This window comes from Geotrypetes seraphini, chromosome 3, assembly GCF_902459505.1.
Source record: "Geotrypetes seraphini chromosome 3, aGeoSer1.1, whole genome shotgun sequence".
Taxonomy (NCBI): domain Eukaryota; kingdom Metazoa; phylum Chordata; class Amphibia; order Gymnophiona; family Dermophiidae; genus Geotrypetes; species Geotrypetes seraphini.
The window spans coordinates 337,523,223-337,547,585 of record NC_047086.1 but is presented as its reverse complement, the minus strand read 5'-3'; the positions used below and the strand labels follow the sequence as shown (position 1 = coordinate 337,547,585).

Below are 24,363 nucleotides of genomic sequence, written 5' to 3'. Positions count from 1 at the left end.
GAGGCGCCCTTACACACGCCAGGTCCCAGGTTCAGTTCCCTCACAGAAGATTCACCAGGAGTAGAATCCAATAAGAAACACAGCCAGAGGTGATTGCATAAAGAATATATTATAGAAATAGGCTTACAGAAAAGCAATATTTATAAGCATTACAATTAAGCATTATAATTAAGTAGAGAGCAAAGCAGTTTCCCTGCTTTACAGAGTTCAGAGGCAAAGAGACAGAGAGTCTGAAGTTCTAAGGAGAGCCAGAGCGAGAGAGAGAGAGAGAAAGGGGGATGGGGTGATGGTCTAAGTTTCGGGTTCCATAGATAAAGAGAAGGATAGTCAGAGAAATAGACAGAGAAAGAGAGAGCTCCATGTGTGTTGTAGAGAGGAGGCTTTTATAGTTTGAAATCTTATTCTGAATATAGAAACTATTGTATGTCCCAGTATCTTTGTTTAGAATTTGTAAACTGTTTGAAACAATGGTTAATTTAATTGATAAGGAAGGTGTGATACTTGCAGGCATAGTAGATGGGATTAGTCTCTCGCTTCTTTGTCCCATTCAAGCAGCCTATCTTCTTGATAAACAATCTAGTCTGGCTGGATGCTTAATGTATGTGAATTCTGTGCAGGAGCACAGAATTCTGCATCAACATTCCAGAGTCAGATAATTTCCCATAGGCCTTTGCTGACATTAGTTATGCCAACTGAAAATGCTAAATGCTAGCAATAGCTATGCTGACAGCCTGCCCTAAAGGATTGGCTGCCATCTCCTTTTGCTTGTCTCTCTCTCCCCCTCCTTGCTGCTTATTCTTTCCCCCTTCTTTTCTGGGAGGGGTTAAGGTGTACAAAATAAGTAAAATAAAAAACATAATGCATGTGGGGATAGAACAGTGGAGATTTGTAGTTAATTTGTTAACTTAGTTTTGGGGAGCAGTGGCATGGAAAGGAGGTGCCTATGAGGAAATTCTGCCCTGCCTCAGATGTCTAGGGATTTTGGTGCAAATGATGGGAAAGTTTGGACTTTAGGAGTAGTAGGTGCAATGCTGCAAGACCATTGTGGGGCTGAGAGCCAAACTGGGCTGAGGTCGTTCACTGCTGCATCTCCAGTTCCCATGTGACACGGCAGCCATTTTACTTTTTTGTGACAGTTGACTCAATATTGCAGTGCATGGGAGATTTAGCAGGTGGCTAAAACTCTCACTGTCGGTTCTTCCATTCATCAACTTGAAAACATTCAAAGGGGAGTACAGAATCCAGGTTCCAAAGAAAGCTTGCCTAAATGTATAATCCAATAATACATTCATATTTTATTAAACAAAATTTCAGATTTCAAGATCAGTAAACCTACGTTGACCAAAATTAAGCCCATATACTAATGAACTAATCACTATTTATATGACCCATCATTTATAACTCCTGAATCCATCATCAGTCTTGCCCTTTTGTGAGCTAGTGTCAAGTGTTAAAACAAATTTCTATTGTGGATACACAGGAGTCCATGCTTGAGTTGCTGTTTCCCATTTCCTGTGAACTGCAGAAGGATATCCCTTTAAGAACTTGAGAACTCCATTTTGCAGTGAAGCACAGCACTCTTTTCAGTTATTTCTTGTGCAACCGAACTCAGAAGGTTTGTATTGCTCTGCTTTGTTTTTTTCCACTGGATTTTTGAAGTTCTTTGTGGCTTCGGTGCTCAGAGGTCCCCTGCTCGGGCATACTCCACCAGGGAAAGGAGGCAGTCCCGCATGGGAGGACTGCTGCTCCCAGGATAATCTCTGAGTTCCTGCAGAGCCAGCCTGCTTTGGGTTCCTTCAGGAGTTCAGGGCCTATCCCCCTGGGAGCGGCTTGCCTGCTTATTCAGTAAGAGGCTTGAGCTCAGGCTGTGTGTCCCCTGTGTTTCAAGTTTCAAGTTTATTAAATTTTGATTTTACGCAATATCAAATATTTCAATGCGTATTACACAATTGTAATGTACAATAGAAACCAGGGATGACAAATACAAATACGAATAAGACAAAATTATACAGACTAATCATTATGTTCTATTAATACAAACTGGAACAAGTAGGTAAAAGGTGGAGATACAATTTATATTAAAAAAAAAGGGAACAATTAAGTTATCCCAGGACAAGCAGGCAGCATATTCTTGACTGATGGGTGACGGCACCGACAGAGCCCCGGTACGGACAATTTTAGAGTGATTGCACTCTAAGAACTTAGAAAGTTCTAGTAGGCCGCACCGCGCACGCGCGAGTGCCTTCCCGCCCGACAGAGGCGCGCGGTCCCCAGTTTCTTAGTTTCCGCGGAGCTAAGAAGACGCGTCTCTTTCAACGGCCGTTGTGAGAGAATTTTTGTGTAACTTCCCGCTCGCGTAAACTTCTTGAGGAAATATTATTTCCTTTCCTTTTTTCTTTATTTTATTTGTTTTAAAAAAAACAAAACAAAAACCAATTGTTTTTTTCCTTCTTTTTCGGGTTTGCCCCGGCGGGGCCTTTAGCCACCATCGAGGCCTCGGCCTTCGATTTGGCTGAAGCCGTCTTTACATTCATGCCCCCTCAACCCGGCTTCAAAAAGTGCCAGCGGTGTGCACGACCAATTTCACTAACTGATCCTCATAATTGGTGTCTCCAGTGTCTTGGTCCCGACCATCGAGCGTCTACCTGCACCCGCTGTGCTACTTTAAAAAAGAGAACTCTTAAAAATAGAGAAATTCAACAGAAATTACTGTTTGGTGCCGAAATGTCTGATTCTACACCGGCACCGACATCGGCACCGGCGCAGTCGGCACCCACTTCATCGATACCGCGTCGGTGTCGACTCCTGCAGGTAAGCCGGCTAAGAAGCCTTCCCCGTTGGAGCGTCCTCCGGTCTCGATGGCAGCGAGCCCAATCCTGCCGACCTCGAGGCACCCACGGAAGCGCTCCGCCCCAATAGAGGTGAGCCCCTCTACATCGGGGTCTTCATCCTCGGGGCGTAGAGCGGCACCGCAGGTACCATTAAAGAAAAAAACGGTACCGGTGCCTTCCCTCGAGGACCGTATAGCTGCTGTTCTGCAGGCGCAACTCAAAGAACAATTGCAGCACCTCCTGCCTTCGTTCCTGGCACCGAACTTGCCGGTACCAGTTCGGTCTGAGCCACCGATACCGATAGTGGACCGTCCTATTTTATCGACGTCCACTTTGTCGGTACCGGTACAATCTGTTTCCTCGGTCTCCATGCCGATTCTTGCACCGGAGCCGAGAGCTCACCATCAAGCCGTACAGACTTCGGCTCCGGTACGTACAGTGACATCTCCCGGTACCGAGTCAGGCAGGTCAGGGAAGTCTCTTCGCAAATCCCGTCATTTAGAGCCTTCCACACCGGAGTCTCGAGACAGGAGTTTTCAGGTTCGGGATCCTGACTTATGGGGTGACTCAGAGGATCCTATTCTTTCTGAGGGAGAATGCTCTTCTGGTGATGAGGACCAGTCTGCTTTAGGACCCTCCTCTAGACCAGAAGTGTCTTCTTTTTCTTCCTTTTTAAAGGAAATGTGTGACTCTCTCTCCATTCCTTTGGAGGCTGAGTCAAAGAAATCCAAGGCTTTTCTAGATGCTTTGGATTTTGACCAGCCTCCAAAGGAATACCTTAAGTTACCTCTCCATGACATCTTGAGAGAAACTTTTTATAAGAATCTGGAATCTCCCTTAACTATTCCTGGGGCTCCCCGAAAATTGGATTCCTTGTATAAGGTCATTCCTATTCCTGGGTTTGACAAACCCCAATTGCCTCATGAGTCCCTTTTGGTTGAGTCCACCTTAAAAAAGTCCAAGGGAGCTAGTGTATATGCTTCAGTCCCTCCTGGCAGAGAGGGCAAATCCATGGATAAGTTTGGAAAAAGGCTATACCAAAATGCAATGTTGGCCAATCGGTCAGGAAATTACGCCTTTCATTTCTCTTTCTATCTTAAGCAGCTGATTCAAAATATCACTGCTTTTGAGAAGTATCTTCCTGATCGGAAAAAGTCTGCTTTTCACCAAACTTGTTCCTCTCTTTTACAGCTTCGTAAATTTATGGTCAGATCCATTTATGATACCTTCGAGCTGACCTCCAGGGCCACAGCCATGTCAGTGGCCATGCGACGGCTAGCCTGGCTTCGAGTTTCAGAACTCGACGTCAATCACCAGGATCGGCTAGCCAATGCACCCTGCTTGGGGGATGAGCTGTTTGGAGATTCCATGGACTCCACTACTCAGAAACTTTCGGCTCATGAGACCAGATGGGACACGCTTCTTAAAACTAAGAAGCCTCCACCAACCAGGCCTTTTCGTCCACAATCTTCCTACCAACGTAGATTTGTGGCTCGTCCTCTGCCTCAAGCTGCACAACACCCTAGACGTCAGAGACAACAACGACCAGCTGCTAGACAGCCTCAACAACAGCAGCAGGTAAAACCTACACCTACACAAAAGTCTACACAACCCTTTTGACTTGGTTCTCCAGAACATAGCCAGTCTTGTTCCTTCTACCCACCTTCCACAGCCTATAGGAGGACGCCTTACTTATTTCATAAGCCGTTGGGAACTTATCACGTCAGATCAGTGGGTCCTGAACATCATCCACCACGGCTACTCTCTCAACTTTCAGACTCTACCTCCTCCAAGTCAACCAAAAGAGTCTGCTTTGCACTCTCCTCAGTCTTTCCTTCTTCTCCAGGAGGTGCAATACCTCCTCCTTCTGAACGCCATAGAGGAGGTTCCTCTAGATCAAAAGGGGCAGGGATTCTACTCCCGTTATTTTTTAGTCCCCAAAAAAACAGGAGATCTCAGACCCATTCTAGATCTCCGCGATCTCAACAAATGTTTGGTCAAAGAAAAGTTCAAAATGCTTTCTCTGGCCACTCTTTATCCTCTTCTAAATCAAGGCGACTGGCTATGTTCCCTCGATCTCAAAGAAGCATACACTCATATACCGGTCAATCTGGCCTCCAGACAATACCTACGCTTCATGATCAATCGTTGTCATTACCAATACAAGGTGCTGCCCTTCGGTCTTGCCTCCTCTCCGAGAGTGTTCACCAAATGTCTGATTGTGGTGGCTGCCTTTCTACGATCTCACCACCTTCAGGTCTTTCCTTACCTGGACGACTGGTTAATCAAGGCCAATACATCTCAGACTGTTCTCCTGGCCACCAACCAAACCATCAGGTTTCTTCAACTTCTGGGGTTCGAGATCAATCTACCCAAATCTCATCTCATCCCCACTCAGAGACTTCAATTCATAGGAGCTGTCTTGGACACAGTCCTCATGAGAGCGTTCCTGCCATCCAACCGTCTTCAAACGCTTCAATCTCTATGTCAGCAGGTGCTTCCAAAGCGTTCCATCTCAGCAAAGCAAATGATGATTCTCTTGGGTCACATGGCGTCCACAGTTCATGTCACACTCCTCGCAAGTCTTCACCTGCGCACCCCTCAATGGACCCTTGCTACTCAATGGTTCCAAGCGACGGATCCTTGCTCACGTCACATATCTGTGACGTCATCTCTTCGTCAGTCTCTACAATGGTGGTTGGTATACTCAAATCTATCCAGAGGTCTTCTGTTCCATCAACCTCCTCATCAACTAGTCATCACCACCGATGCCTCTCCTTATGCATGGGGAGCTCATTTGAACGAATTCCAAACTCAAGGCCTTTGGACAGCCCAGGAAAAGAAGCATCACATCAATTTCCTGGAACTCAGAGCGATGTTTTATGCCCTCAAGGCCTTCCAGCATCTTCTCTTTCCTCAAGTTGTCCTGTTGTGCACAGACAATCAAGTTGCGATGTACTACATCAACAAACAGGGTGGAACGGGCTCCCGCCTCTTATGCCAGGAAGCCCAGAAGATCTGGTCTTGGGCCATAGATCACCATCTATTCCTGAAAGCTATTTACACTCAGGGAGAGAAGAATTCCTTAGCGGACAAGCTCAGCAGAATTCTCCAGCCTCACGAGTGGACACTCGATCCTGTAACTCTACAATCAATCTTCACTCAATGGGGCACTCCTCAGATAGACCTCTTTGCAGCTCCTCACAATCACCAGCTGCCCCTTTTCTGCTCCAGACTCTACTCTCCTCACCGTCTGGCAGCGGATGCATTTCTCCTCGACTGGTCCAATCTGTTCCTGTACGCTTTCCCTCCTCTACCTCTCATGTTGAGAACCTTGTTCAAGCTCAAGAGGGATCGAGCAACCATGATTCTGATTGCTCCGAGGTGGCCCAGGCAACATTGGTTCTCCCTTCTACTTCAACTCAGTTCCAGGGAACCTTTTCTTCTTCCACTGTTTCCTTCTCTGCTTACACAGCATCAGGAAACCCTTCTACATCCCAACCTACAGTCTCTGCACCTGACAGCTTGGTATCTCTCGGGCTGACTTCGCATGATACGCTTTTGTCTCAGCCTGTTCGTTCAATTCTGGATGCCTCCAGGAACCGGCCACTCTTCAATGTTACCATCAGAAGTGGGCACGGTTTTCTTCCTGGTGTCTTCTTCATCATCTTGATCCCACTTCCCTGGCAGTGGAGACATTGTTGGATTACCTTCTTTCTTTGTCAGACTCTGGCCTCAAGTCCACTTCAATCAGAGTCCATCTCAGTGCTATAGCTGCTTTTCATGAGCCAGTCCATGGAAAACTCCTCTCAGCTCATCCCTTGGTATCCAGGTTCATGCGGGGTCTTTTTAATATGAAACCACCTCTTAAAGCCCCTCCTGTTATCTGGGATCTCAATGTAGTTCTTTCCGCTTTAATGAAGCCTCCATTTGAACCCTTGGCTACCGCTTCTTTCAAGTTCCTCACTTGGAAGGTACTTTTCCTTATTGCTCTTACCTCTGCCAGGAGGGTCAGTGAGCTACATGCACTAGTGGCGGATCCACCTTTTACGGTCTTTCATCATGACAAGGTGGTTCTGCGTACACATCCAAAGTTTCTCCCGAAGGTTGTCTCTGAATTTCATCTTAACCAATCCATTGTTCTGCCTGTCTTCTTTCCGAAACCTCACTCTCATTCTGGAGAACAGGCTCTACATACTTTGGACTGTAAGAGGGCTCTGGCTTACTATTTAGACCGTACTAAGCCCCACAGATCATCTCCCCAACTCTTTCTGTCCTTTGATCCGAATAAATTGGGACGTCCTGTTTCTAAACGTACGTTGTCTAATTGGCTGGCAGCGTGCATTTCATTCTGTTATGCTCAGACCGGACTGACACTGGATGGTTCTGTCACGGCCCATAGAGTCCGAGCCATGGCAGCATCTGTAGCTTTCCTCCGTTCCACTCCTATTGAGGAAATCTGCAAGGCTGCTACTTGGTCCTCAGTTCATACTTTTACATCTCATTATTGTCTGGACACTTTCTCCAGACGGGATGGACACTTCAGCCAATCTGTTTTGCAAAATTTGTTTTCCTAATGGCCAACCTTCCCACCATCCCTCTTTTTGTTAGCTTGGAGGTCACCCATCAGTCAAGAATATGCTGCCTGCTTGTCCTGGGATAAAGCACAGTTACTTACCGTAACAGGTGTTATCCAGGGACAGCAGGCAGATATTCTTGCGTCCCTCCCTCCTCCCCGGGTTGGCTTCTTAGCTGGCTTATCCTAACTGGGGACCGCGCACCTCTGTCGGGCGGGAAGGCACTCGCGCGTGCGCGGTGCGGCCTACTAGAACTTTCTAAGTTCTTAGAGTGCAATCACTCTAAAATTGTCCGTACCGGGGCTCCGTCGGTGCCGTCACCCATCAGTCAAGAATATCTGCCTGCTGTCCCTGGATAACACCTGTTACGGTAAGTAACTGTGCTGTTTGTACATAAGGGCAGGGTTGGTGAAAAGAGAAGAGAGAAAAAAAAAAAAATTAATTGATAGAAATAGCTTCAATTATTATAAAATGATTCAAGGGGAAGGGTAATGTTAGGAATAATTAATCGATTTAATATTAGATAATTTTTAATATGAAGAGTGTATGAAGATCCAGATTAATATTAATGATATTTTGATAGAAAAGAAAAAAAAAAGAGAATTAAGATTAAAAACATTTGTAGTTTCTATGTTGATGTTCTGCTCATTTAATTCCTTAAAGAACAAGTGTTGTGTTTATTACAATTATCTATCTATGTATTGAATGCATCTTTATAAAGACTGCTTTTTAGACCGCGTTTGAATTTGACTAGTGATGCTTCGTTACGTAAATAAATTGGTAAATTGTTCCACAGTTGAGGTGCTTGTGCTGAAAATATAGTTGCTCTTCTTGTCCCAATTATTTTTAAAGAAGGAATAGTTAATAGGTTTTGTTGCGTTGATCTCAGTGTCCTTAGTGAAGAGTAAGGGATTAGTAATCTGTCCAGAAATAACGGCTCGTGTGCTTGTTGGATTTTAAATGTTAATAATGCGATTTTAAACGTAATTCTGTGTATAATAGGTAACCAGTGTGCATCTTGTAAGAGAGGTGTAACATGATCATATTTTTTTGAGTTTGTTATAATTTTTATAACTGTATTTTGTATTATTTGTAGTCTTCTTATTTCTTTATGAGTTATGCCACAGTATAAAGAATTGCAATAATCTAACCGAGAAATGATTAGGGAATGGATGAGAATATTAAGTGCTTCTGGTTTAAGAACTTTTGCTATTGATCTGATAAGTCGCAATTTATTGAAACAGTTTTTGACAACTGTACTGATTTGATTATGATAGCTTAATTCTTGGTCCAAGGTTACTCCCAATATTTTTGTTTTATTTACTTGTTGAAGGGGAATATCGTTTAATAATATCTGAGATGAGAATTGTTCTTTTAGATCTTTTTTCCAGGGGAAAACATCACTGAAGATTTTGTTGGATTCAGCGCTAACATATTATCTTTAAGCCACTGGCTTATTTGTATTAACTTGTTATTTATGGATATTATCTCATTTGAGTCTAATGGGTTTAAAGGGTGAAGCAATTGTATATCATCTGCATATGCAAATGTAGAGAATCCAATGGATTGACTAAGCGTCAGTAGAGGAGCCAAAAAAATATTAAATAAAAGCGGTGAAAGAATTGAACCTTGTGGAATTCCAAATGAATTGATGAAATTATTAGATGTTGAATTATTAAATACTACTTTTGCTGAGCGATCTTGAAAATATGATTCAAGCCAGCCTAGCACCTGTCCTGAAATGCCGATTGAAGAAAGTCGGTTAATTAGTAAATGATGATCTATAGTATCGAATGCTGCGGATAAATCAAGTGAAATCAGAATTATTGATTTGTGGTGATCTAAATGGTATTGTATGTTAGTAGTGAGTCCTATCATTGAGTGTTCGGTTGAATGATTTGCTCTAAATCCAGTTTGATTTGGGTGTAGTATATGTGTTTTTTCAATGAAGTTAGTTATCTGATTAAAAACGACTTTTTCTATTAATTTAGTGAGGAATGGCAAATTGGCTATTGGGCGATAATTTGATATTTCCAAAGTTGATTCTTTGGGATTTTTTATCTTAGGTCGAATAATAGCTTCCTTCCATTCTTTAGGAATGTACCCTGTAGTTAAACTTGATTCTATAATGCATCGAATAAAAGGGCCAAAAAAAGAAAAATGTCGTTTTAATATAAAAGGGGAAATAGTATGAATATCTGTTCCTTTTGCGTTAATTTTTCCTAGAAGAGATTTAAGATCTTCAATGGAGGGTATAATGAAATTTATGCATTTGGAAGTAGGTATTGTTTGTATTTGTGTTTCTTCTTGGTTAATATTTGTATTTGTTTTAATGTTGCTTCTTATTTTATTTATAAAGTAATCAGCAAGATTTTGTGCGCTAGGTCTAGCTTGTAAGGATGGATCTTCTATAATTTTGGGTACCGTAAGCTGTTTTAGGATATTATAGAGAGCAGATGAATTTTTTGCATTCGTTATTTTATTTGAATAATATGTAGTTTTTGCTTCATTTATTTTGTTTTTATAGTACTGCATTTGTTGTTTGTATTTGATTTGATGTTGTCTAGATTTAGTATGTCTCCATTTCCTTTCTTCGGATCTGAGTTGTTTTTTAATTAATAGTAGTTCGTCTGTAAACCAGGGATTTTCCATTTTTTTGTTATTGATGATTTTTGTGCGTATTGGAGCGATATTTTCTATCAGTTGTTCTGTTGCTTTGTGCCAAATTTTTATTTGTTCCTTTATTGTTAAGAGATTGAATTCTTCAATTTTAATGTTAAAAGATGTGGCTAACATTGGGGCTTCTATTTTAGTGTAGTCTCGATATGTAATTGTTTTTTTGGTGTGGTATTATTCTTTTTAATTTGAAAGTTAAAATTAGTGGTTATTAAATAATGGTCTGACCAAGGAACTGGAGTTAAGGTGGGATTTATGAAGTTATTTTTGTGATTGGTGGGGGTAAGAATCATATCTAAGGTATGTCCCGCAGTGTGTGTTGGATTATTAAATAGAGTAGAAAGATTAAGATTAGAAATTAATTCGAAGAATTCAATCGTGAAAGAGTTGTTTAGATCAGTGTTTTTCAACCTTTTTTGGGCAAAGGCACACTTGTTTCATGAAAAAAATCACGAGGCACACCACCATTAGAAAATGTTAAAAAATTTAACTCTGTGCCTATATTGACTATATATAAAGTAATTCACTTGAGTGCCACCGCTGCCATCGGGAACAGACCGGCGCCAAGTTCTCCCTGCTTCTCTTCCCTGCGGGGCCGACCAACTCTCGCCACCCGTCGTCAATTCTAACGTCGGAGAGGACGTTCTAGGCCAGCCAGGCAGCGATTGGCTGGCCCAGAACGTCCTCTCCGACGTCAGAATTGACGCGAGTGGCGAGAGTTGGCCAGCCCCACAGGGAAAAGCAGGGAGAACTTGGCGCTGGCCTGTTCCCGATGGCGACGGTGGCACTCAAGTAGCTAAAGAGCCGCAGTTTGCCGGCCTAGGGACAACACTGGAGGGTGGCCAGCTGTGCACCCCCTTGGGACGTAAACCCGGGGTGGGGCAGACCGCCCCCCCCACCCTGGTATGCCACTATCTGTACCTCACTCCCTCCCTATGACCAAAAATTCTCCTTTCTTCTATTCCCTGTGTACACAACCATCTCTTTCCCTCCCTTCCTCTCTCCAAAGTCCATGCCTTGTGTCCAAACACTCATTCCCTCCCCCACCTCAGCATCTCTTTCCCTCCCTTCCTCTCTCCCAAGTCCATTTCTTCTGTGTCCAAAAATGCATTCCCTCCCCCACCTCAGCATCTCTTTCCCTCCCTTCCTCTCTCCCAAGTCCATGCCTTCTGTGTCCAAAAACGCATTCCCTCCCCCACCTCAGCATCTCTTTCCCTCCCTTCCTCTCTCCCAAGTCCATGCCTTCTGTGTCCAAAAACGCATTCCCTCCCCCACCTCAGCATCTCTTTCCCTCCCTTCCTCTCTCCCAAGTCCATGCCTTCTGTGTCCAAAAACGCATTCCCTCCCCCACCTCAGCATCTCTTTCCCTCCATTCCTCTCTCCCAAGTCCATGCCTTCTGTGTCCAAAAACACATTCCCTCTCCCACCTCAGCATCTTTCCCTCCCTTCCTCTCTCCCAAGTCCATGCCTTCTGTGTCCAAAAACCCATTCCCTCCCTCACCTCAGCATCTCTTTCCCTCCCTTCCTCTCTCCCAAGTTCATGCCTTGTGTCCAAAACGCACTCCCTCCCCCCTTTTGTGTTCCGTGTTTGCCTCCCAGCCCATCTTTGCAACTTTCTCAGCAAAACGAAGCTCAAGCCGTGAGGCTTGTCTTCTGCTTCCTGCCTGCCCTGCCGCGCACAAATAGCCGAACGGAAGTATTCTCCGACGTCAGCGCTGAATGCAGGACTGGTGGTACTGCCCTGATGGCGGCCCTGACCGTACGGCACACCAGGCAACATCTCGCGGCACACTAGTGTGCCGCGGAACAGCGGTTGAAAAACACTGGTTTAGATCATCTAGGTGAATATTAAAATCTCCTAATATTATTGTGTTGGTTGCTAGAGAGTTGAAATCGAATAATAACGATTGTAATGAATCAAATGTATCTCTTCCCATTGGAGGGGGAGCATATGTAATGTAATGTAATTTAGTATATATCAATAAAAAATCAGTTTGTGGAGAGGTATTTATTTTAAAATGTATATATTCTAACGATATACTGGCTAATGATTGGTCAACTTTAAATAAAGAAGAATGATTGAATAATACTGCTAGGCCTCCTCCTTTCTTTCCTATATGATGGTTGTAAATAAAAGAAAATCCTATTGGGCAAGCATATGAGAGAGAAGCTTCTTCTCCTGTTGTTAGCCATGTTTCTGTTAAGCAAAGAATATCCAGATTATATTGCTGTACTATATCTTTAATAATATGAAATTTACTTTTAATTGATCTTATATTAATTAAACCTATATTTATATTGTTGGAATAGATAGAAACTGAGTTGGCTAATTGGATATTAAGATATTGAGGAAGCCGAGGCGGTAGAGACTCTGGAAGCCGAGGCAATAAAGACTCACCCCTTTTAATAGGTCTGTGTCCCCAAAAAGTGGGTATCCGGTATACTGGATCCTCCATCGAATCTTGGCTTGGATGTAAATAAAGAAGAGTACTAATAGTAAAGATACAGATGAGTTTATAGAGAAAAGGTCCAATTGTAAAGGCGCACCAAGAACCCTAGGGATATCAGGGAGCTGGCTGTGTAATTTCTCCCCCATCTCTGCGTGGAAGTAGGTTGCCATGGTCCATCTGGCTGACTGAAAACCAGAAGACTTCCTTCAATGGTTGAGGATCTGAGCAGTTTCTGAGGCAGAAATCCTTTCTCTGCAGCCAAGCTGATTCAGACAAACGGGCATCTGAAGTCACAGTGAATACTTCCATTATTCCCTATGGGATACATCGGGAAGGGGGTATGAAATGTGGTGTTTTAATGGTTCTTGGGGTTAGTATTCGGATCACCCTCCTCTAAAATCCTAAAATTGCTATTTTTTATTTTTAGATGTAGATTCAACCGCCTGTTTTTGGTGCAATTTTTTTTTTTTTTTTATGGTGGCCATCCTGGATTTGTAGCAATTTAATTTTAAACTTCTTTTTTTTTCTACTTCAAAACCGCTCATTTTGAAAAGTGACTGCCTCTGATGAATGCCCTTAGCTTTTCAAGTCCCAGATTCTACGTCGGTTGTGCAGAGTTGTCTGTTAAGGAGCAGCCATGTTCCACTTGTTGCGGGAGGAAGGGGCAGGAGTATCAGGCTCAGCCCCCCAATCTGTCCTCCAAAGTCTTGAAATGCCCCAAATCCCGGAAGAACCGGTTGAAGGGGAAGAGATCCTACTCGGATGAATCAAGCAGCGATGGGGTAAAATGCAAGCATATGGTGGTGGAAAATGCATCTCCTCTTCTCCAGTCTGGAGTTACGCAAGGAGCCTCAAGTCCCCCCAGTGCAAGGCTTCTCAGATTTTTTCAGCCTTTTATGGAAAGCCTATTTAACAGGACCAGGAGTTGCTGTGCTGCCTAGGGATGTGCCTACTCCACCTAAGGGGGCTCCTTCTCCCAAACAGACATCCCTGACTCAAACCACACCTGTTCCCAGTGTCAGTGACCCTTCAAAGCAGGATTGGGATGATTGGAAGTCTCTTTCCATGCCTTTGCTTTCGCTGGGCTCTTCTGCAGCAGTGGATGATATGGGATCCCTTTTGGGGTCCAGTATCCAGGGGGCAGGTATGGCAGCGGATCATGGTGATGAGCCCTTAGGTCAGTTTCAGTCACCAATGTAATTTCTGACACCCTGTCTATACTGAAGCTTGATCCCATCTTCCTTCCACCTCGCAGTCCTCTGTCATGTGTGGCACTAATGCACAGACAAACATTTTTCTGGCTTACCCGGATCTTACTTCTTTGGTTACTGACCAGTGGGAGAAACCCTAAGGCTCACTTAAGGTGGCAAAAGCTATGTCTCGGCTCTATCCTATGACTCCAGACTTCCAGCAGCTATTTGTCCAATCGAAGGTGGATTCTGCAGTGGCGCAAGTAAACAAGCACACCTCCCTTTCTAGAGATGCTGAAAGACACACAGGACTGCAGAGTGGATTTGGTCCTGAATGAAGCGCTGGCTTTGTGTATGAAAGTCTCAGCTGCCTCCTTTGTGGTGTGCACCTGCCATATTAGACTGCAGATGAGCCTCTTGAAGCTTGGGGACTCTTGTCCACATGTTTAAAAAGGGCATGGATTACGTGGCCGATGCTCTTTATAATATCATTAGAGTCCTGGGTAAGGTTTCAGCTTATTCCATTTCGGCCCACCAGATGCTCTGAATCAGACAGTGGGCGGGTGACTCAGTCTCCAAGGCCACTCTCAGCAGATTACCCTTCAAGGGGCAGATTCTGTTTGGCAAAGGGCTAGATGACCTCATGGCCAGTGTGGTGGATTGCCACCCCAAAAATTAGAATATTAGAGGCAATAGAAGCAATTTTTGTGCCTTCAGGAGAGCTCACCAATTTTTCTCTGGCTACTCCTCTCAAGAGACCCTTTCAGGGATCCAGACAGAGATTTGGCGGTTATGCGGTGGCTCAACCTCCAAGAAGCAGCAATGACGCCAGTAGGATGGCTGATCATTCTTATATAACAGGGCGGCTGTCGGCACTCGGGGACAAATGGGAACAGATCTTGTCTGACCATTAGGTGCTGGACATTATGAGTTAGGGGCACAGAATTTTGAGTTTTATTGGCTCCCTCCAGACCTGTTCCTCGACTCCCTAGCCGGATGGCTGGAGAAGCAGTTCAGAGTCCAGGTGACAGTGCTCTTAGACATTTCTGCCATAGAACCAGTTCCCGAAGAAGAATTGGGCTCAGGCAGATACTCTATACTTCATAGTGCCCAAAAAAAGGTAACAAAGATTGGAGACCTTTTCTGGATTTAAAATCTGTAAATGAGACCCTGAAAGTACCCCACATTTGCATGGAAGCGGTCTGCTTCGGGAGAATTCCTTGCCGCTCTGGATTTGACGAAGGCATATCTTCACTTCCCCATCTTTCCGGCTCACAAGAGATATCTGAGATAAAAGCCAGGAACAATCAGATCCAGAACAAAATTATCGAGACAAGCCCATTAATATTTCTGAATTATTGGAAACCTCTGAGGAGAAAATTGTGAAATCATCAACACTTCTGGTAACAGTTGCCTTAGCTCCTAATAAGGAATGGATATTGAGGTTATTTTTCAAAAACAAATCTAAAAAATTTTTGGGACACAAAATACTGATGTTTCCTGATGTCTCTAAAGACACCCAGAGAAGAAGGTGAGAGTTCCTGCTGATGAGACCCGCAGTGACATCTATAGGAGGAGTTTTCTTCTTACGATATCCCTGCAAGTGCATAATCAGATATAAATCCTTCAAATATGTTTTTTATGATCCATCCCAGCTGACTGGATTTCTGTCTCTTAAATGCCTTGATAAAGAATAGGTGACAGCAATTCTAATTAAGATAACCTCCCACCATTATAGGCTATTGCCTTATCGTTGTTTTTTTATTTATTTATTTATTTATTTATTTATTTAAGTACTTCTATATTGTCATTTTCACTTGATTGAATCTTGGAGCCCTATAATAGAGGACTTGAATGATAGGAATTGTTATATTTTTTATTTTATTTAGCTTTCCTCTTTAACTCATACTATTTGTAAGTTTTATCTCTGCCATTCTTTCTGTTCAAGATGTGTATGCTTGGAAATGTAATTGAAAATTAAATAAAGAATTAATAACAAAAAAAGAGATATCTGAGATATCGTATGCTTCAGTGCCACTTCCAGTTTGTGGCGCTCCCCTTTGGTTTGGTCACGGTTTCCCATACCTTTACTAAGGTGATGGTGGTTGTAACAGCCTACCTTCAATGGATGGGGGTCCAGGTACATCCTTACTTGGCTGATCAGGGCTGCCTTGCTGGTGGACCATGAGTGTGCGGACCTGGGCTAGATAGTCAACTTTCAGAAAAGTCATCATCAGCCAACTCAATGTTAGAGTATCTGGGAGTCTTCTTCGACATTGTAAAGGGCCGTGTTTTTCTTCCCAAGCCACACAAACAGAAGCTCAGGATGCAGATCCTCATAATCTTGGCCTTTCCAAGCCCCACGGCTTAGCTGACCGCTGGCCTGGTAGTATTTGCAGGTGCTGGACTTGATGGCAACCTCCTTGGAAGTGGTGCCCTGGGCAAGAGCTCATATGTGCCCTCTCCAGCACTCCCTTCTGTCCAGATGGTCCCTGCAAGAGTGCACTCTGCAGATGTGACTCTCCTGGACGGTGGAGGCGAAGCACAGCCTGGATTGGTGGCTCCAAGGGGAGAATTTGGTGAGGGGCATGCCACTCCGAATTGAAGCATGGGTGACACTCACAACTGACACCAGCCTCAATGGCTGGGGGGCCCTCTCCTTTGATCGCCCTCTCCAGGGCAAGTGGTCCATCAGTCGTCTGGAACTGAGAGCCATTCGGTTGGCCTTGCTACAGTTAGTCTTTCCTGTCAGGGAAAGCAGTCAGGGTGTTTTCAGACAGCTTTACCACAGTGGCTTATGTAAACAGACGGGGCCACCAGAAGTGCAGCCCTCTGCTTGGAGGCTCGGATGATGTTCCAGTGGGCAGAACTTCACTTGCAGGCCCTCTCGGCGGCTCATGTAGCAGATCTAAGTCATGTTCCACTTGTTGCTGGAGGAAGGGGCGGGAGTACCAGGCTCAGCCCTCAGTCTCTGAGGGGATGCATACCTTGGCATCAATACTATTTTTATCCACAAGCTGCAACTCATCCAGAACACAGCCGATAGACTATTCTACAAATTAAAGAAATTTGATTCAATCACAACCTTCATCAGGCAACTACACTGGCTCCCAATATCATCCCGAATAATTTTCAGATCATCATGTATCCTACACCAGATTCTATATGGAAACTCAGCAGCCCCTCTCATCCAACTGTTCTCTACTGATTGGTTGACATCAAAAAGAATCCTTAACAGAATCCAACTAAACCAGCCATCACAAAATACCTCTACTACAAGCAAATTTTCCACTCTTTGCTAACTTATCTGAGTGTAAAAACCTGGAATGACCTATTAGAAGCCATCAGGAAAGAGACATCACTTTCAGAAAAAACCTGAAGACTCACTTCTTTGACAATTAACTGTCTTTAATTTCTGTATAGCACTCCCAACTTTTAAGTCCCTCCTCTTGCTTCTCCATGCCACCTTCCCCTACTACTTTCCCCTTCCTCTTTGATCTGTTGCCTTGAGCCTGTATAGGTAAGTGTGACTCACAAATGGAAGATTAGATTAGATTAGATTCTTCACCCAGAGAGTGGTGGAAAACTGAAACACTCTTCCGGAGGCTGTTATAGGGGAAAACACCCTCCAGGGATTCAAGACAAAGTTAGACAAGTTCCCACTGAACCGGAATGTACGCAGGTAGGGCTGGTCTCAGTTAGGGCATTGGTCTTTGAACATAAGAATTGCCGCTGCTGGGTTAGACCAGTGGTCCATCGTGCCCAGCAGTCCTCTCACGCAGCGGCCCTTAGGTCAAAGACCAGTGCCCTAACTGAGACTAGCCTTACCTGTGTATGTTCTGGTTCAGCAGGAACTTGTCTAACTTTATCTTGAATCCCTGGAGGATGTTTTCCCCTATAACAGCCTCCGGAAGAGCGTTCCAGTTTTCCACCACTCTCTGGGTGAAGAAGAACTTCCTTACATTTGTATGGAATCTTTCCCCTTTTAGCTTTAGAGAGTGCCCTCTTGTTCTCTATTCCAGTTTCTCTAATCTCTCACTGTATGGCAACTCCTCCAGCCCCTTAACCATTTTAGTTGCTCTTCTCTGGACCCTTTCGAGCAGTATCGTGTCCTCCTTAATGTATGGTGACCAGTGCTGGACGGAGTATTCCAGGTGGGGATGTACCATGGCCTGGTACAGTGGCATGATAACCTTCTCCGATCTGCTCGTGATGCCCTTCTTAATCATTCCTAGCATTCTGTTTGCCCTTGCCGCAGCAGCAGTGCATTGCATGGACGGCTTCATCGACTTGTCGACCAGTACTCCATAGTCTCCTTCCTAGGGGGTCACTCCGAGTACTGTACCAGACATCCTGTATTCGTGTATAAGATTTTTGTTACCGACATGCAGCAAGTTGGATTCACACCTTCTTGCAAATCACATCGGGGGATACGGGAAATCCGGGTCTTCAATAAGGAGCACCTAACTGGGCCTCCGCGTGTGCGGATCGCTGGACTAGATGGACCTAGGTCTGATCCGGCGAAGGCGTTTCTTATGTTCTTATGTTCTTACACTTATCCACGTTAAAACCTCATTTGCCGTGTCGCAGCCTATTTCTCAAGCATGTTTATGTCACATTGCAGGTCTTTGCAATCCTTCTGTGTCTTTACTACTCTGAATAACTTCGTATCTTCCGCAAATTTAATCACTTCTCTCGTCATACCAATTTCGAGGTCATTTATAAATATGTTGAAGAGCATGGGTCCAAGCACCGAACCCTGCGGCACTCCACTTGTGACACTTTTCCAGTCCAAGTATTGTCCATTTTTCCACACTCTCTGTTTCCTATCTGCCAACCAGTTTTTAATCCACATGAGTATTTCACCCTCGATTCCATGGCTTGCAATTTTTTGAAGCAGTCATTCATGTGGGACCTTGTCGAACACCTTCTGAAAATCCAGATATACAATGTCAACCAACTCGCCCTTGTCTATCTGCAGCAAGTTTGTCAAGCAAGATCTTCCCTTGCTGAAGCCAGGCTGGCTCGTCCTCATTAGATCATGTCCGTCAAGGTAATCAATGATGTAGTCCTTTATTAGCGCCTCTGCCATCTTTCCCGGTACCAAGGTCAAACTCACCAGTCTGTAGTTTCCCGGATCTCCCCTCGAAACTCTTGAAGATCGATGTGACATTCACCACTTTCCAGTCTTCCGGAATCCTTCCCGATTTGATTGATAGATTGGCTGTTAGTTGAAGCAGTTCAGCTATAGCCCCTTTCAGTTTCTTGATTACTCTCGGATGGATTTATAATTTTTAAGCCTATCCATCTGCCTGCATACCTCTTCTAGACTGACTGTCAACCCTGTCAGTTTCCCATCCTCATTTCCTGCATATAGCCTATCAGCCTCTGGTATGTTGTGTATTAGAGAATGACACGGTGGCGGTTTACCCGCGGCCACCGCATTTTAGCCGCGGGTCACCCGCCGAAAACGGGGAAGAAAACTAGCAGTCGCTGCGGCGACGGGGACAAGGCCATTCACCGCCCGTGGGGCGGTGAATGGTCTTGTCTCCACAGTGAAGTATCAAGGATCGCGCGGTCCCCGCAGCCACCGCCCACCCGCCCATAGCATTTAGCCAGCTCCCTCCCTCCACCTCACCTTAAATTTCGAGTTTTCCGGCTTCCTTTTTTCCGAGCCGCACGTGTTCAAAAATCCGTGAACGCGCGGCTGCGCGAGTCAATCAATCTTCTCCTCTGACGCAACCGGAAACAGGAAGTTGCAGGAGAGGAGAAGTTTGATTGACTCGCTCAGCCGCGCGTGCACGGATTTTTGAACACGTGCGGCTCGGAAAAAAGGAAGCCGGAAAACTCGAAATTTAAGGTGAGGTGGAGGGAGGGAGCTGGCTAAATGCACGGCTTTTTGAACGCGTGCGGCTAGGGAAAAAGGAAGCCGGCAAACTCGGAACGAATATAAGGTGAGGTGGAGGGAGGGTGGGGGCTGCTGGACCATTCTTCATTACTTTGCCATACTAATTCCATTCTATGTTAGGTGCCACGGACTCAGATTCGAGTCCGAGCGATGATGAGTTAAAGATCCCAAAAGAAGCCAACTTCTAAATCCAGTGGTTAGAGCTACACTACACTCCTTGTGACCCTGGGCAAGTCACTTAATCCCTATTGCTTCTGACACAATGGGCAGTTCCAAAGACCAAGACTGGCCAGTGTCAAAGACAGGATGCTGAGCTTGATAGACCCTTAGTCTCCACTGTTTTTAGTGATCAACAAAGTTCTATGTTTCTATAATCACCCTAATTCTGTTATCATTGGACTAGATATTCAAAATGATTTAAATGGCCAGGACAGGCTCCTGGCTGTTCAAATCATCTGTCCAGGGCTAACCAGGCATTTTCAATCTTCATGTTCAGCCCAAATGGTGTCTCACAATTCAGCAAAAATACCCAATGTTGTTCCTCATAATTTAAATATTGCTCATAGAAGGAACAACATTGGGTATTTTTGCAAATGGAAGTTGGAGGGTTAATTCCCTTGAAACAGCCAATTGAGTGAAACATGAATTCATGCTGGGACACAAGATAGGTTGAATTTGTTTTGAATTTAAAAAGAAAAATGATCAATGAAGAATACTATAATGGCAAGAAAATATAATGATAAAACAGCAACTAATTTTGCCTATTTTTATATATTAAAAAAGTACTACATAAGGTGAATGTCCATATTGCTGTCTGTTGTTCTGCTGAGCACTGGCATTGAAACAGCAAAATGCATTTATTGCATACTAGTCCTCTGTCGGAAACATTATGGTGGTATATTAGTTGTGTTAATAAAAATTTATAAACAAAGCCCTGCCAGCTGAACATCTCTTTCTCTAGTTCAGCAGCAGGAACTTTGATTTATAAGAATGGAATACGCTAAATATTAGAGCAGTGTTCTTCAACCTTTTTACACCCGTGGACCGGCAGAAAAAAAATAATTATTTTGTGGACCGGCAAACTACTAGGACTAAAATTTAAAAATCCCGTTTCCGCCCCATCTCCGCGAGCTCGGTCCCCACAAATCATCTGATCCCATCCACACAAGCCTCAGTTATGATTTTATATTGAATGTATTTTATTAAAGTATAAAAAGAAACAATATTCTGTAGAATTGTCATTTTATAAATACAAATAATTCAGAGCAAGGATCAACAAAACCCCTGTCTCCCCTCCCCTTCACATATATCCCCTCTACTATCAAGAAAACTGAACAAGCCAAATTATTACAGAATGCTACACAGAAATATCATGCTAACAGAATACTGAAGTAACACATGACAGGAATAGTTTTAGGGGAGTGCAACTAGGGCAACTGCCCCCTGGTCAGAGAGCGCCCTAAGCCAGCTGAAAGCTAAAGAAGCACTGCCTGGGTTTTGCAGTCCCCAGTTATGTCTAACACCAGCTCTAGCAGGATATATATTTCAAATCTGATATATTCTAATCACAAAATAGAAATAAAATTATTTTTTTCTACCTTTTGTCGTCTCTGGTTTCTGCTTTCAATCTTTTTTTTCACTCTCTTCCTTCCAGCGTATGCCCTCTCTGTCTCTTCAATCCAGCATCTGCCCCTTCCATCCACTATCTGTCCTCTCCCCCTTCCATATGGTATCTGTCTTCTTTCTATGTCCCTCTCCCCTTTCCATCCAGCTTGTGCCCCTCTCTCCTATTTACATGATTCATTCCAGCTTCACTGCTCTCTTCATTTTTATCTCTCCTACACCAGATCTATCATCATTGTCCCTCTGCTTATTTTTCTGCTGACCCCTTCCTATCATCAATCTCTCTACTTTCTCATGCCTGTGTCTCCCCTTCCCCTTCCCCTCCTCTAATCTCTTTGCCAGCTGTTTCCTTCCTTTTTTCATTCTTCCTTCCCCCCTCCCAGCAGCATCTCTCCGTCTCCCTCTCCAGTAGCAGCTGTCCCTTTTTTTTCCTTGCCCAGCAGCTTCCCAGATTCCTTTCCCTCCTCCCCTCCCAGAAGCATCTCTCCTTCTTCTCCCTCTCCAGTAGCAGCTGTCCCTTTTTTATCTTGCCCAGCAGCTTCCCAGATTCCTTTCCCTCCTCCCCTCCCAGAAGCATCTCTCCGTCTCCTTCTCCCTCTCCAGTAGCAGCTGTCCCTTTTTTTCCTAGCCCAGCAGCTTCCCAGATTCCTTTCCCTCCTCCCCTCCCAGAAGCATCTCTCCTTCTTCTCCCTCTCCAGTAGCAGCTGTCCCTTTTTTTCCTAGCCCAGCAGCTTCCCAGATTCCTTTCCCTCCTCCCCTCCCAGAAGCATCCCTCCTTCTTCTCCCTCTCCAGTAGCAGCTGTCCCTTTTTTTATCTTGCCCAGCAGCTTCCCAGATTCCTTTCCCTCCTCCCCTCCCAGAAGCATCTCTCCGTCTCCTTCTCCCTCTCCAGTAGCAGCTGTCCCTTTTTTTCCTAGCCCAGCAGCTTCCCAGATTCCTTTCCCTCCTCCCCTCCCAGAAGCATCTCTCCTTCTTCTCCCTATCCAGTAGCAGCTGTCCCTTTTTTTCCTTGCCCAGCAGCTTCCCAGATTCCTTTCCCTCCTCCCCTCCCAGATGCATCTCTCCTTCTCCTTCTCCCTCTCCAGTAGCAGCTGTCCCTTTTTATTCCTGGCCCAGCAGCTTCCCAGATTCCTTTCCCTCCTCCCCTCCCAGAAGCATCTCTCCTTCTCCCTTTCCAGTAGCAGCTGTCCCTTTTTTCCCCTCCCAGCAGCTCTTCTTACTTCCCAGCGCAGCGATTCACGAAGGCAGCCTCGGGTCCTTTGTTGGGTCGCGCCGCCTCTGAGGAAAGAGGAAGTTGCATCATCAGAGGCAGCCGCGACTCAGCAAAAGCCCCGAGGCTGCCTTCGTGAATCGCTGCGCTGGGAAGTAAAGGAGAGCTGCAGAGAGGGGAGAAAGCCACTGTCGGAGGCTCCCCAAGATCTCTCCGGCCCAGCGCACGCTTCCGATGCTGATCTTGCCGGTCCTGCGCGGACCGGCAGGAAGTTCAAATGAGTCAATCTTGCCGGTCCTGCGCGGACCGGCAAAAATTTCCTGCGGACCGATACCGGTCCGCGGACCGGCGGTTGAAGAACTGTGTATTAGAGTACTAAGGCTTATATGGATGCTGCGGGGACGGTGATGGGGCGGTGAATGGGATGGCAGTGGCGGTGACGGGGCGGTGAAAGAGATGGCAGTGACGGTGACGGGGCGGTGAATGGAATGGCGGTGACGGGGCAGTGCAGAGGATGGTGGGCCGGGGACGGGGACAGATTTTTTCCCCGTGTCATTCTCTATTGTGTATATCCTCTTTGATAAATACAGATGCAAAAAAATGTGTTCAGTTTGTCGGCGATGGCTTTGTCTTCCCTTAGCACTCCCTTTATTCCATGATCATCCAGCGGTCCCACTGCTTTCTTTGCAGGTCGTTTCCGCTTAATATATCGAAAGAACAGCTTGAAGTTTTTCGCCTCCTTGGCTATTTTTTCCTCATAGTCTCTTATCCCAGGACAAGCAGGCAGCATATTCTTAACGCATGGGTGACGTCACTGACGGAGCCCCGGTACGGACCTTTTTAACTAGAAAGTTCTAGTTGGCCGCACCGCGCATGCGCGAGTGCCTTCCCGCCCGACGGAGGAGTGCGTGGTCCCCAGTTTCTTCGTTTCCGCGGAGCGAAGAAGACTCATGTGTTTTCAACGGCTGTTGAAAAACTAATTTTTGCCTTCCCGCTTGCGTATTTTCTCAATTTTTTCCTTTTTTCTTATCGGATTCCCTTTATTTTTGTTTAAAAAAAAAAAAGACTCGTCGAGTTTTCTTTATTTTTTCAGGCCGGCCCCAGTGGGGCCTGTTGCCACCATACAGGCCTCCGAATTCAATTTTGCGGAGGCCGTGTTTCCCTTCATGCCCCCTCAACAGGGTTTTAAGAAGTGCCAGCGGTGTGCACGCCCGATCTCCCTCACCGACCCACACAATTGGTGCCTCCAGTGCTTGGGTCCAGAGCATCGGGCTGACACCTGCACCCGCTGTGCTACGCTTAAAAAGCGTACTTTGAAAAATCGGCAGATCCAGCAAAATATTTTGTTTGGTACCGGATCTGCCATGGAACCAGCTGCGACGTCGACGGCACCACAAAAGTCGGCACCGATGACATCGACACCACCGGACCCTTCCTCGGGGTCGTTGGGCCCAGGTAAGCCGGCTAAGAAGCCTCCCACTTCCCTTGAGCGCCCTCCTGCCACGGTTGCGACACCGGCCCTCCCGGCGCCGCACCGGCCCCGCAAACGCTCCGCTCCGATCTCGGTGAGTGCCTCATCATCGGCCTCCTCATCGCCGGAGCGTAGAGCGGCACCTATGGTACCGAAGAAGAAAAAAGCGGTATTGGTGCCTCCCCAGGACGACCGCATCGCGGCCATACTCCAAACACAGTTACAGGAGCAGCTGCAACAACAGCTCCAACAACTGTTGCCTGCGTTGCTGGCACCGCACCTTCCGGTACAGAACCGGTCCGAGCCTCACACTGTCCCATCGGTGTCAACCCCCTCGGTACCGATTAATACTTCCATGCCGGTGCTCTTGGCAGAAACACCTACAGTACGTACCCGTGATGCTGCCGACCCTGTCCGGTCCCAGGAA

General features: G+C 45.3%; 1 protein-coding gene across 11 annotated transcripts in view; it reads left to right on the top strand.

Moving 5' to 3' along the window:
- Nucleotides 1-24,363, top strand: part of FAM161A (FAM161 centrosomal protein A) — an 80,959-nt gene that overhangs the window by 4,680 nt on the left and 51,916 nt on the right. Inside the window, exon 2 of one of the 11 annotated variants that reach the window (XM_033939093.1) lies at nt 1,481-1,615. The exons of the other annotated variants lie outside the window; for them this stretch is intronic. The gene's annotated coding sequence lies outside the window, so the exon portion shown is untranslated. The remainder of the gene's footprint in view (nt 1-1,480; nt 1,616-24,363) is intronic. 11 annotated transcript variants of the gene reach the window in all.